This window comes from Oncorhynchus nerka, linkage group LG25, assembly GCF_034236695.1.
Source record: "Oncorhynchus nerka isolate Pitt River linkage group LG25, Oner_Uvic_2.0, whole genome shotgun sequence".
NCBI lineage: Eukaryota > Metazoa > Chordata > Actinopteri > Salmoniformes > Salmonidae > Oncorhynchus > Oncorhynchus nerka.
This window is the reverse complement of record NC_088420.1, coordinates 17,500,328-17,514,595: the sequence shown is the minus strand read 5'-3', so window position 1 is coordinate 17,514,595 and position 14,268 is coordinate 17,500,328. Positions and strand designations below refer to the sequence as shown.

Genomic DNA, 14,268 nt, shown 5'->3' with positions numbered 1-14,268 from the left:
GCGCGCGGAAGTAAATCAAAAAAATGCTGACTCACCCTACTTATAGACAAGAACGCCAATGGCATCCTCCTCTCTCTCATGTTGGCAAGACGGTCTATGGCCCTGTCATACAGTACACTTTAAGTTTTGTTCTCATAGGCTACCTAGCTCAAATGCGTGCTAGCCTGCTCGCATGGGCAACAATGAACCAGTTATGTTAGCTAGGCTACATATTGAAATTCAGTAATCTCAGGCCAGTGGCACAAACTATTTTTTTTATTATTATTTTTTAAATTTTTTTATTAACAACAAATCAATACATAAAGCACATGAGGGAACACAAGCATACATAGATTACAAACAATGGACAATCGAGCTAGGGGGTACAATATCACATTACAATTACACAAGGACCTTAAGGGACATGCATATACTTACAATTCTAACAGCTTTTTTGTTAGTAGAGCATTTAACCGTCTTAAAATACAGTTCAATTTCTTTTTGTAGGGTACGAAAATGTGGTTTTCTGTTTGTAAATTTACATTTGTGTATATGAAATTTGGCCAAAAGAATAATGAAATTATTTAATTTATGGTTAGATCAGAATCGGCGTCATAATCATTGGCCTGTACAGAGAATTATACAGAACAAAAATATAAACGCAAAATTGTAAAGTGTTGGTCCCATGTTTCATGAGCTGAAATAAAAGATCCCAGGAATGTTCCATATGCACAAAAAGCTTATTTATCTCAAATTTTGTGCACAAATTTTAGTGAGCATTTCTCCTTTGCCAAAATAATCCTTCCACCTGACAGGTGTGACATATCAAGAAGTTGATTAAACAGCATGATCATTACACAGGTGCAACGTCATTTAGAGAATTTGGCAGTACTTCCAACTGGACTCACAACTGCAGACCACGTGTAACCACGCCAGCCCAGGTCCTCCACATCCGGTTTCTTCACCTGCTGGATGTCTGAGACTAGTCACCCGGACAGCTGATGAAACTGAGCAGTATTTCTGTCTGTAATAAATCCCTTTTGTGGGGAAAAACTCGTTCTGATTGGCTGGGCCTTGCTTCCCAGTGGGTGGGCCTATGCCCACCCATGGCTGCGCCCCATTTCATGTGAAATCCATAGATTAGGGCCTAATTTATTTATTTCAATTGACTTATATGAACTGTAACTCAGTAACATCGTTGGAATTGTTGCATGTTGTGTTTTATATTTTTGTTCAGTATAAGTCAAAACCGCAAGTCCAAATCCACATCTCCATCCATGGCTTAGGAAAGGGCCAGTTTAGCAAGCTAGCTACTGCAGGACATCAACACAAGCTAGCTACTGCAGGACATCAACACAAGCTAGCTACTGCAGGACATCAACACAAGCTAGCTACTGCAGGACATCAACATAAGCTAGCTACTGCAGGACATCAACACAAGCTAGCTACTGCAGGACATCAACACAAGCAGACAAACGGACACGTTTTTCTGAATATTGCATTTTGCAAAGGAAGTGATTTGATTTGTCTGAAGCCAAATCCAAACTGGCCTCCCTTGGTGGGTGTTTTGCTGCACCTGGACAACCCACAGTTGAGCTCAGCTACTTATTTTACCCAAAAATGATCAAGGGAGGCCAAATGCTTGCTGGCATCAATCAATCAAATGCTTCGGCAGCAACATGTTATGCTCTTTTGGTCCAGACAGCATCAGATACACGGGCTACAAATACTGAGGCAGAGGGGCGCTGTTTCCCTCGCTCAGATGATTTCTCCGGTGAGAATCAGCCACTTGCGAATTGATGGAAAATTATGAAAACACAGAGAGACAAAAGATAAATTATTTTATCATAATTTATTTATAGGTAAAAAATTTGGGGAAGCCTGGCTTCCCTTGAGATCCATGAATACATGTCACTGGGTATAACATAAACACACACACACACACACATTAGAACTATGACGTCAGCAACATAAAAATAGGCAACTTTGCAATAATAACAGTTAATCTAACATCCAATCTGTCACAATGCAAAGCTTGCACATTGATCTTCTCTAAAGTGGCACTTCATGTCAAAACATTATGAATGAAGTCAACATGGATCCTTCCTGACAGGATGTTACACGGATGGCATGTGCTCAAGGCTCCCGGGAATCTCTGGTATGCATGGATGGCTACCGTGCGTGTCGTCCATCCGAATAGTTTCCATTCACTGGGTCTGACAGATAAAAATAGATTCAGTGCAGTGGTGCTGCCGAAGAAAGACATGGAATTCAGAAAACTATTGCAACATCTTATGATGGATTTGGGAAGGTGCCTTGGAGCAGTGATGAAATTGAACATCGACTGTTTGGTGATGTTATTGACACTGCCTGTGTTAGTGAGTGTGTGTTTGTTTATTAGTGTGCGTGTCCGTCAAGTGTGCGTACGTGTGTGTGTGTGTGTACATGTGTGTGTGTTTAAAATGTTAAAGTCACATGAAGAACTACAGTGAAATGCCTTTCTTGCAAATTCAAAACCCAACAATGCAAGGTGTGTGTGTGTCTGTACATGAACGTGAGTGTGTGTGTGTGTGTGTCCTAGCTGCTGACACACTAGAGATCAGAGAGGAGGACATTTCAGCCTTGCACTTAACTCAACTTCGTGGAGAGGCAGAAACCTAATAGGCTAGGAGTATGACACAGCCGTGCTATATATGGGCAGCGCTACATGGCTTTCTATGGGGGGTTCTGCCATAGAGACCTTAATATAGGAAGCAGACCATCTCCATTCATTGACTTTATTATTTAGATTATAAAACTGGAAATGGCACAAGGCAGCAGACCATCATTTGTCTCTCCATTCACCTTCATGGCTTATTACTGAAATCAAATTGCATGTTTGCTATGGTATGAAAGGGAAAGGGGATACCTAGTCAGTTATACAACTGAATGCATTCAACTGAAGTGTGTCTAATGGCATTTAACCCAGCCCCTCTGAATCAGAGAGGCGGGAGGGGCTGCCTTAATCGACATCAACGTCATGTAGAAATGGGTCAAAATATCCCCACTGGGCAACAACGTCAATTCAACGTCTACTCCACGTTGGTTCAACGTAATTTCATTGAAATGACATGGAAACAATGTTGATTCCACAAGGGTGTGCCCAGTATATATTTATTGAAACCCTATTGGCCATACTGAATATGATACTCTATACAACAGGATTACCTACGCTCTTCCACAAGTATTGTACAGGTGATCTTAGGTCAAAGGTCAAAGAGTTCCAGCAAAAAGTAATGGGACTTGATGAAGACCTGGGAGTCAAAACGTTGTTCAGGAAATCACCTGGGAGGATAGATTGCAGTGTGTATCCTGTAAATTCTACATGGATGTATCTGAGCCTGTGTCAAAGATTGAAATGTTTGCATTATGTGGCACGGAATTCATATATATATATACACTGCTCAAAAAAAATAAAGTGAACACTAAAATAACACATCCTAGATCTGAATGAATGAAATATTCTTATTAAATACTTTTTTCTTTACATAGTTGAATGTGCTGACAACAAAATCACACAAAAATGATCAATGGAAATCAAATTTATCAACCCATGGAGGTCTGGATTTGGAATCACACTCAAAATTAAAGTGGAAAACCACACTACACGCTGATCCAACTTTGATGTAATGTCCTTAAAATAAGTCAAAATGAGTCTCAGTAGTGTGTGTGGCCTCCACGTGCCTGTATGACCTCCCTACAACGCCTGGGCATGCTCCTGATGAGGTGGCGGATGGGCTCCTGAGGGATCTCCTCCCAGACCTGGACTAAAGCATCCGCCAGCTCCTGGACAGTCTGTGGTGCAACGTGGCGTTGGTGGATGGAGCGACACCTGATGTCCCAGATGTGCTCAATTGGATTCAGGTCTGGGGAACGGGCGGGCCAGTCCATAGCATCAATGCCTTCCTCTTGCAGGAACTGCTGACACACTCCAGCCACATGAGGTCTAGCATTGTCTTGCATTAGAAGGAACCCAGGGCCAACCGCACCAGCATATGGTCTCACAAGGGGTCTGAGGATCTCATCTCGGTACCTAATGGCAGTCAGGCTACCTCTGGCGAGCACATGGAGGGCTGTGCGGTCCCCCAAAGAATTGCCACCCCACACCATGACTGACCCACCGCCAAACCGGTCATGCTGGAGGATGTTGCAGGCAGCAGAACGTTCTCCACGGCGTCTCCAGACTCTGTCACGTCTGTCACATGTGCTCAGTGTGAACCTGCTTTCATCTGTGAAGAGCACAGGGCGCCAGTGGCGAATTTGCCAATCTTGGTGTTCTCTGGCAAATGCCAAACGTCCTGCACGGTGTTGGGCTGTAAGCACAACCCCCACCTGTGGACGTCGAGCCCTCATACCACCCTCATGGAGTCTGTTTCTGACCGTTTGAGCAGACACATGCACATTTGTGGCCTGCTGGAGGTCTTTTTGCAGGGCTCTGGCAGTGCTCCTCCTGCTCCTCCTTGCTCAAAGGCGGAGGTAGCGGTCCTGCTGCTGGGTTGTTGCCCTCCTACGGCCTCCTCCACGTCTCCTGATGTACTGGCCTGTCTCCTGGTAGCGCCTCCATGCTCTGCACACTACGCTGACAGACACAGCAAACCTTCTTGCCACAGCTCGCATTGATGTGCCATACTGGATGAGCTGCACTACCTTAGCCACTTGTGTGGGTTGTAGACTCCGTCTCATGCTACCACTAGAGTGAAAGCACCGCCAGCATTCAAAAGTGACCAAAACATCAGCCAGGAAGCACAGGAACTGAGAAGTGGTCTGTGGTCACCACCTGCAGAACCACTCCTTTATTGGGGGTGTCTTGCTAATTGCCTATAATTTCCACCTGTTGTCTATACCATTTGCACAACAGCATGTGAAATGTATTGTCAATCAGTGTTGCTTCCTAAGTGGACAATTTGATTTCACAGAAGTGTGATTGACCTGGAGTTACATTGTGTTGTTTAAGTGTTCCCTTTATTTATTTGAGCAGTGTATATATATATATATATATATATATATATTTTAAATATAGCATGATACTGTGCCCCATATATGTCACCTCAATGCTGCTGTTCTGTCTCTCTCCAGTAAGGGCCTCCAGATGGTTCTGAGTGTGGAGGATGTGGGCAGCCCCAGTGGGGTTCGATCGATGGGCAGGGATGTCCAGGCCTTCCCTGACGGTACCCTCCTGCTGGAGCTCAGCAGGCCTCCCAAAGGACCCTTCGGCTTCCTCATCTCCCGGGGCAAAGGACGACCCGACTCAGGTACACAAAATAAGTGTTTTACACTGCAGCCATTTACACCGGTACTTGGCCTAAAGTCTAGTGTTTCCATGACTTAGACTTGGGCCAAAAGCCTAGGGTTGGTCCTAGATGGCCTACCCTGCTCTAACCCAGGGCCGTCTGGGGCCAGATTGGGGACTTGTTGTTTTGGTTGTCTTTCTAATCTAGTGTTGTGTAATGATGTCCTGTTCATTAGAATGTTCCCCTTCTGTGTGCTCAAGGTGTGAATATTTTATTGTTAACTTACTTCACTCGTGTCCTGCAGTTAGATGTGTGTTTAGTAATATATGTGTCCTGTAGGTGTGTGTGTGTGTTAGGATACAGGAGAGCAACATATTACCTAAGGTTGTATGTTTTATATTAGTTGTGTGTGTGTGTGTGTGTGTGTGTGTGTGTGTGTGTGTGTGTGTGTGTGTTAGGTCATATGTTGCGCTCCTGTATCCTAACACACACACACACACACACACTAATATAAAACATACAACCTTAGGTAATATGTTGCTCTTCTGTATCCTAAGGTTGTATGTTTTATGTTAGTTGTGTGTGTGCATGCCCCTCCCCTACAGTCTGTCCTGTATGTGTTAGTGTGTAATTATCAGATTTAATAATACTCCCCTCCCTTAGTCTGTCCTGTAGGTGTTGGTGTGTAATTAGTCAGATGTGATAATACTTCTCTCCCTTACCGTCTGTCCTGTAGGTGTGGTGTGTAATTATCAGATTTAATAATACTCCCCTCCCTTAGTCTGTCCTGTAGGTGTTAGTGTGTAATTATCAGATTCAATAATACTCCCCTCCCTTACCGTCTGTCCTGTAGGTGTTGGTGTGTAATTATCAGATTTAATAATACTCCCCTCCCTTAGTCTGTCCTGTAGGTGTTAGTGTGTAATTATCAGATTTAATAATACTCCCCTCCCTTACCGTCTGTCCTGTAGGTGTTAGTGTGTAATTATCAGATGTAATAATACTCCCCTCCCTTAGTCTGTCCTGTAGGTGTTAGTGTGTAATTATCAGATTTAATAATACTCCCCTCCCTTACCGTCTGTCCTGTAGGTGCTGGTGTGTAATTATCAGATGTAATAATACTCCCCTCCCTTACCGTCTGTCCTGTAGGTGTTAGTGTGTAATTATCAGATGTAATAATACTCCCCTCCCTTACCGTCTGTCCTGTAGGTGTTAGTGTGTAATTATCAGATTTAATAATACTCCCCTCCTGTAACGGCGTTCGTCTGTTGAAAGAGAGTCGGACCGAAATGCAGCGTGTAGGTTACTCATGTGCTTTAATAAAGGAAATAGCGATACATGAAATAACTGTGAGAATACAAAACAACAAACGGAACGTGAAACTATACAGCCTATCTGGTGAATACACAAAGACAGGTACAATCACCCACGAAATACAACGCGAACTCAAGCTACCTAAATACGGTTCCCAATCAGAGACAAAGAGAAGCACCTGACTCTCATTGAGAACCGCCTCAGGCAGCCAAACCTATACCACACCCCTAATCAGCCGCAATCCCAAATAATACAAACCCCAATACGAAACACAACATATATACCCATGTCACACCCTGGCCTACCCAAACTATTAACAAAACACAAAATACAATGACCAAGGCGTGACACCTCCCTTACCGTCTGTCCTGTAGGTGTTAGTGTGTAATTATCAGATTTAATAATACTCCCCTCCCTTGCCGTCTGTCCTGTAGGTGTTGGTGTGTAATTATCAGATTTAATAATACTCCCCACCCTTACAGTCTGTCTTGTAGGTGTTAGTGTGTAATTAGTCTGATGTAATAATACTCCCCTCCCTTACAGTCTGTCCTGTAGGTGTTAGTGTGTAATTAGTCTGATGTAATAATACTCCCCACCCTTACAGTCTGTCCTGTAGGTGTTGGTGTGTAATTAGTCAGATGTAATAATACTCCCCTCCCTTACAGTCTGTCCTGTAGGTGTTAGTGTGTAATTAGTCTGATGTAATAATACTCCCCTCCCTTACAGTCTGTCCTGTAGGTGTTAGTGTGTAATTAGTCTGATGTAATAATACTCCCCTCCCTTACAGTCTGTCCTGTAGGTGTTAGTGTGTAATTAGTCTGATGTAATAATACTCCCCTCCCTTACAGTCTGTCATGTAGGTGTTAGTGTGTAATTAGTCTGATGTAATAATACTCCCCTCCCTTACAGTCTGTCCTGTAGGTGTTGGTGTGTAATTAGTCAGATGTGATAATACTTCTCTCCCTTACCGTCTGTCCTGTAGGTGTGGTGTGTAATTATCAGATTTAATAATACTCCCATCCCTTACAGTCTGTCCTGTAGGTGTTGGTGTGTAATTATCAGATTTAATAATACTCCCATCCCTTACAGTCTGTCCTGTAGGTGTTGGTGTGTAATTATCAGATTTAATAATACTCCCCTCCCTTACCGTCTGTCCTGTAGGTGTTAGTGTGTAATTATCAGATTTAATAATACTCCCCTCCCTTACCGTCTGTCCTGTAGGTGTTAGTGTGTAATTATCAGATTTAATAATACTCCCCTCCCTTACAGTCTGTCCTGTAGGTGTTAGTGTGTAATTATCAGATTTAATAATACTCCCCTCCCTTACCGTCTGTCCTGTAGGTGTTGGTGTGTAATTATCAGATGTAATAATACTCCCCTCCCTTACCGTCTGTCCTGTAGGTGTTAGTGTGTAATTATCAGATTTAATAATACTCCCCTCCCTTACCGTCTGTCCTGTAGGTGTTAGTGTGTAATGATCAGATTTAATAATACTCCCCTCCCTTACCGTCTGTCCTGTAGGTGTTAGTGTGTAATTATCAGATTTAATAATACTCCCCTCCCTTACCGTCTGTCCTGTAGGTGTTCGTGTGTAATGATCAGATTTAATAATACTCCCCTCCCTTACCGTCTGTCCTGTAGGTGTTAGTGTGTAATTATCAGATTTAATAATACTCCCCTCCCTTACCGTCTGTCCTGTAGGTGTTGGTGTGTAATTATCAGATTTAATAATACTCCCCTCCCTTACAGTCTGTCCTGTAGGTGTTAGTGTGTAATTAGTCTGATGTAATAATACTCCCCTCCCTTACAGTCTGTCCTGTAGGTGTTAGTGTGTAATTATCAGATGTAATAATACTCCCCTCCCTTACAGTCTGTCCTGTAGGTGTTAGTGTGTAATTAGTCAGATGTAATAATACTCCCCTCCCTTACAGTCTGTCCTGTAGGTGTTGGTGTGTAATTATCAGATGTAATAATACTCCCCTCCCTTACAGTCTGTCCTGTAGGTGTTAGTGTGTAATTAGTCAGATGTAATAATACTCCCCTCCCTTACAGTCTGTCCTGTAGGTGTTGGTGTGTAATTATCAGATGTAATAATACTCCCCTCCCTTACAGTCTGTCCTGTAGGTGTTAGTGTGTAATTAGTCTGATGTAATAATACTCCCCTCCCTTACAGTCTGTCCTGTAGGTGTTAGTGTGTAATTAGTCTGATGTAATAATAGTCCCCTCCCTTACAGTCTGTCCTGTAGGTGTTAGTGTGTAATTAGTCAGATGTAATAATACTCCCCTCCCTTACCGTCTGTCCTGTAGGTGTTAGTGTGTAATTATCAGATTTAATAATACTCCCCTCCCTTACAGTCTGTTCTGTAGGTGTTAGTGTGTAATTAGTCTGATGTAATAATACTCCCCTCCCTTACAGTCTGTCCTGTAGGTGTTAGTGTGTAATTAGTCAGATGTAATAATACTCCCCTCCCTTACAGTCTGTTCTGTAGGTGTTAGTGTGTAATTAGTCTGATGTAATAATACTCCCCTCCCTTACAGTCTGTCCTGTAGGTGCGTAATTATCAGATGTAATAATACTCCCCTCCCTTACAGTCTGTCCTGTAGGTGTTGGTGTGTAATTATCAGATGTAATAATACTCCCCTCCCTTACAGTCTGTCCTGTAGGTGTTAGTGTGTAATTAGTCAGATGTAATAATACTCCCCTCCCTTACAGTCTGTCCTGTAGGTGTTGGTGTGTAATTATCAGATGTAATAATACTCCCCTCCCTTACAGTCTGTCCTGTAGGTGTTGGTGTGTAATTAGTCAGATGTAATAATACTCCCCTCCTTTACAGTCTGTCCTGTAGGTGTTGGTGTGTAATTATCAGATGTAATAATACTCCCCTCCCTTACAGTCTGTCCTGTAGGTGTTGGTGTGTAATTATCAGATGTAATAATACTCCCCTCCCTTACAGTCTGTCCTGTAGGTGTTGGTGTGTAATTAGTCAGATGTAATAACACTCCCCTCCCTTACAGTCTGTCCTGTAGGTGTTGGTGTGTAATTAGTCAGATGTAATAATACTCCTCGTATGTACGCGGGGTATCAGTAGAATGCTCCTACACATTTGCCTGTAGATGTGTGTTATAAAATAAGTGTGTATGTGTGACCCTACCAGTAACATGCTCCTGGACATTATCCTGTCTGTTCTGTAGGTGTGTATGTTGAAGAGATGGGCGACAGCAGCACAGTGAAGATGTACGGGGGGCTGCTGGGGCTGGGAGACGAGCTGCTGGAGGTGAACTGTGAGAAGGTGGCCGGCCTCAGTCTGGACCTGGTGACACGCCTCTTGACCCAGGAGAACATAGCCTCTGTCCGCGTGCTCCGACACAGGAGGCTCCCCCCTCCTCGCTACACAACCTGAGGACCGCCGGTCACCGTGGTGACACCATGGCAACCGGCAATGCCATGGAAACCCGCAATGTAATGGAAACCAGACACCACAGCAACCACAAACACAATGGAAACCTGGGGTGTTTGGGGTATGACAGAGAGGCAGTGAGTGAGACCGGCTCAATGACTGAATATGTCTATGGCCGCTTGCTTTGGTCATAGTGACTTCTCTCAGAAATGTTGCGTTATTCTTCTGAAGACACGACACAATTGGGTCATTTTTCTAAGTGGTTCAGATGGAGTTGCCATTAGAGCAGAAGCTGTCTCACATTTCCTCATGTCCTGTTATATATTTTTCCTAGAGTTCTTTGGCCTTAGGTGCTCCTTACTTTCACTGTTGAAAACAACCAGCAGTGCCAAAATACACATTATCATTACAGGTAATGCACAAAGCTATCAGCTGCTTACACAGCAACAATAGTCTGGTAGGAGATTCTCTGTTAAATACCTCACACAAATCTCCTCCATTCTATGCATCTTGACTGAGGTCATCTTTATGCAATTAAATCCTATTTTTATTGTGGTAATTGGTTTAGTTAGAAACCAGACCTGGAATTGAGATAATAAATGTATGGGCTAGAAACAGAGAACATATGAAGCATTGTTGTGGTAATTTCCTGTATTACTAAGTGAAAGGAGAGTTTACAAACAACACACAAGTCAGAGTTATACTTTAAACTTAATCTTTTAATAATATGAGCTTCACCATAGCCCTGTGACTCTCAATTCAGTCAATTCAGTGTCTATAAATGAATTCTGAGTGTCAACATAATGGCAACTGACATCTTTTATAGCAAAGATCCACCCCTCTCAACTCACAATGACGAACCACAGGTCTTAGGAAAACTGCACAAAGGAAGACTTTTACTTGAGAGAGGAGTATCCAGTAGCCAGACAGCATTAGCTATAAATTATCGTTCAGTTTGCTCTCTAAGACAAGGTTTAACTTATCGTTCTTGGTACTTCATATGACCAAAACATTACCTCATCCAATGGCATATATCAATTGTCAATTCTAGGTACTCCCATCTCAAATACAACCCACCCCTAGACAAGCTCCCTGAGAGGAGTGAGCCTCTAGGTCATATAGACCTATCCTGACCTCTCCCCTCTCTGGGCCCCAAGTGACTTTCCCACATAAGCATATTTATGAAAGTAGATAAAACATCTTATTTATCAATGTTACCTAACTAATTCTGATTCCGCTACGACAGCCTCTCAAAAGTGATGCAATTGAAGCAAACCTAACAGTTGTTAGAGAAGACACTGGGCAGTCTCTTCGAGTCCAAGATGCTAATTTTGCTCAGCCAGCCTCATGGAGTGAATGGAACTATAGGAAAGCATCATAAAGTTTTGGACTTGGACTAGTCATAAAAATAGTATTGGATATGAACTGAAGCACTAAGGGGATAAAGAAGTACACCATATACTGTATACAAAAGTATGTGGGTACCCCTTAAAATTAGTGGATTCGGCTAGTTCAGCCATACCCATCGCTGATAAGTGTATAAAATCGAGCACACAGCCATTCAATCTCCATAGACAAACATTGGCAGTAGAATGGCCTTATTGAAGAGCTCAGTGAATTTCAACGTGGCACCGTCATAGGATGCCACTTTTCCAACAAGTCAGTTCATCAAATTTCTGCCCAGGTAGAGCTGCCCCGGTCGACTGTAAGTGCTGTGTGGAGTGGAAACATCTAGGATCAACAACGGCTCAGCCGCAAAGTGGTAGTCCACACAAGCTCGCAGAACAGGACCGTTGAGTGCTGAAGAGCATAGCGTGTAAAAATCATCTGTCCTCCTTTGCAACTCTCAGTACCGAGTTCCAAACTGCCTCTGGAAGCAACATCAGGACAAGAACTGTTCGCCTTGACCTTCATGAAATGGGTTTCCATGGCCAAGTAGCCGCACACATGCCTAAGATCACCATGCACAATGCCAAGCGTCAGCTGGAGTGGTGTAAAGCTCGCCGCCATGGGACTCTAGAGCAGTGGAAATGCTTCTCTGGAGTGATGAATCACGCTTCACCATCTGGCAGTCCGACAGACAATTCTGGGTTTGGCCGATGGCAGGAGAACTCTACCTGCCCCAATGCATAGTGTCAACTGTGAAGTTTGGTGGTGGAGGAATAATGGTCTGGGGCTGTTTTTCATAGTTTGGGCTAGGCCCCTTAGTTCCAGCGAAGGGAAATCTTAACGCTATAGCATGCAATTACATTCTAGATGATTCTGTGCTTCCAACTTTGCAGCAGGTTGGGGAAGGCCCTTTCCTGTTTCAGCATGACAATGCCCCTGTGCACAAAGCAAGGTCCATACAGAAATGGTCTGTCGGATCTAAAGCACGAGGCGTCACTACAGACCCAGGTTCAACTACATTTTGTCAATTGCAATAGTAATAACAAACTTGTAAATGACTATTTCATTGTGTTACTAATTCTTTGAACTCTTGTGTGTTCTATCCTAGACTGTTCTTATCTAACATCACTACAAAACCTTCCATTTTGTTTGACTTTTTTCCTCGGTCCACATGGATTAACACTCTATATCCATTCCAACTTGATTGTACTGAAGGATCCTCCACTTTCTTCTTTGCTTGTCTATTTGCCAAACAAAGAATCATTTTTTGTTGACATTTTGCCATATGTGCTGTACCCAAATAGGATTAAGTTCCTCTATTGATCAGAAAGGTACTTTCGGTAACTGAACACCTCTTATCTTAACCTGGTCCCAGATCTGTTTATGCGGTCTTGCCAACTCCTATGGTCATTGTCACATCTAATCATCTCTCTTTTATTAGGTTATTCCTGGTTGGTAGATGTCAGTCTTGGATCTGAATTCTGGGTTAATCTGTCAATGTACAAAGTCCTTTCCAATGCTGCTGATTTGTTAATGTCATTACAATAATGCACTGTACACAAAGCAATAACTTCCTAAGTGTCTGGTTGATTGTCTGAAGAAAGGCATTTGAAAACCATGTCAGACCATTGGGTTGTAGAGACAACGATGAGAAACGAGATCAGAGAAGTTGATGTCAGACCCAATGGGAAAATGCATAGTCATTTTTGACATTTCAACAGTAAATACACGGTACTAGAGGTCATTACATGGGTGACTGACGATAGGAAAGCACTGAAAGTATCGACACATCAAATGACTCCTCACTTCTTCACCAGTATTAAAGTGTACAAAGAACAGACTTTTCACTGTCACGCAATATGTATTTTCTTTTATTTATATCTATGGTCCAAATAAAACATTGTGTACTACTTGTTCTTTCATACCTTGCATTGGAATTGCTTGTCATTCAATATTGTCCTCTCCATTATTCAAATTATACACCCTGATTGTGTCCTCCTCAAAGCAAATTATGTCAGCTTCACTTCAATAACAAGAAGCATCTACACAGTATCTACCGATGTCAACCAGCTGTATGGGTCATCTTTCACCACTTGAGTCAATGGCCTCTTTGACTTTCAGCAATAGAGGTGAAAGAGGGATGAATTTGGGAAGAGGCGACCGTTGTGTAGAGTTGACTAGCCAGGGCCTCAGGTGGTCTGGAGAAAGGGAGACCGACGGGGGAGTGTGATCAATATCCTTCCCCCCCATATCCCCCTGGTAACATGAAGGTTGGTATATCACCACCAACACACCCCGCAAGACCTCTTTAACTATAGAGGTGTCTCAGGCAGATGGTTTGGTGGAGAACAATCAAAGTAGATCAAATAGATGAATGTATACACTCTTGTGACTCATTGTCCATTTAGAATTCAGCAAAGGAATCACTTCCACTGTCCTTCTGTTGTATACCAATACTCACAATGTCTGAGCCCTAAACACTTCACCCCCACCATGCATTACAAAGCTACTGACACCAGCTGTCTAGAGGGGCTGGGTGAACCCCCTCCTTCCTCTCCTCTCTATGGGGGCGTGTGCTTAGCTGGCCCCTTTATTCATCTTTTGTGGAACAAGAGGGGAGCTGGGAACCTGCCACATGCACCTGCGCCCCACCAACCCCCTAGCCGGGTGCTCCTGCACACACACAAACACATGTACACACTGCCAGGCACCGCAGGAGGCTACTGAGGGGAGGAAGGCTCATAATAATGACTAGAACGGAGCAAATGGCATCAAACACCTGGAACCATGTGTTTGATACCATTCCACTTACTTGGCTCCAGCCGTTACCACCAGTCTGTCACGAACCGGCTCAAAGCCCGTAACAAAGCCCTCTCCTGTACTCCCTGTTCACCCACGACTGCGTGGCCATGCACGCC

The 14,268-nt window shown here is 43.3% G+C and overlaps 1 pseudogene; it reads left to right on the top strand.

Moving 5' to 3' along the window:
• The window catches only part of LOC135564568 (uncharacterized), a 35,883-nt pseudogene extending 22,617 nt beyond the window's left edge, over window positions 1-13,266 (top strand).
• Window positions 13,267-14,268: the final 1,002 nt, after the last annotated feature.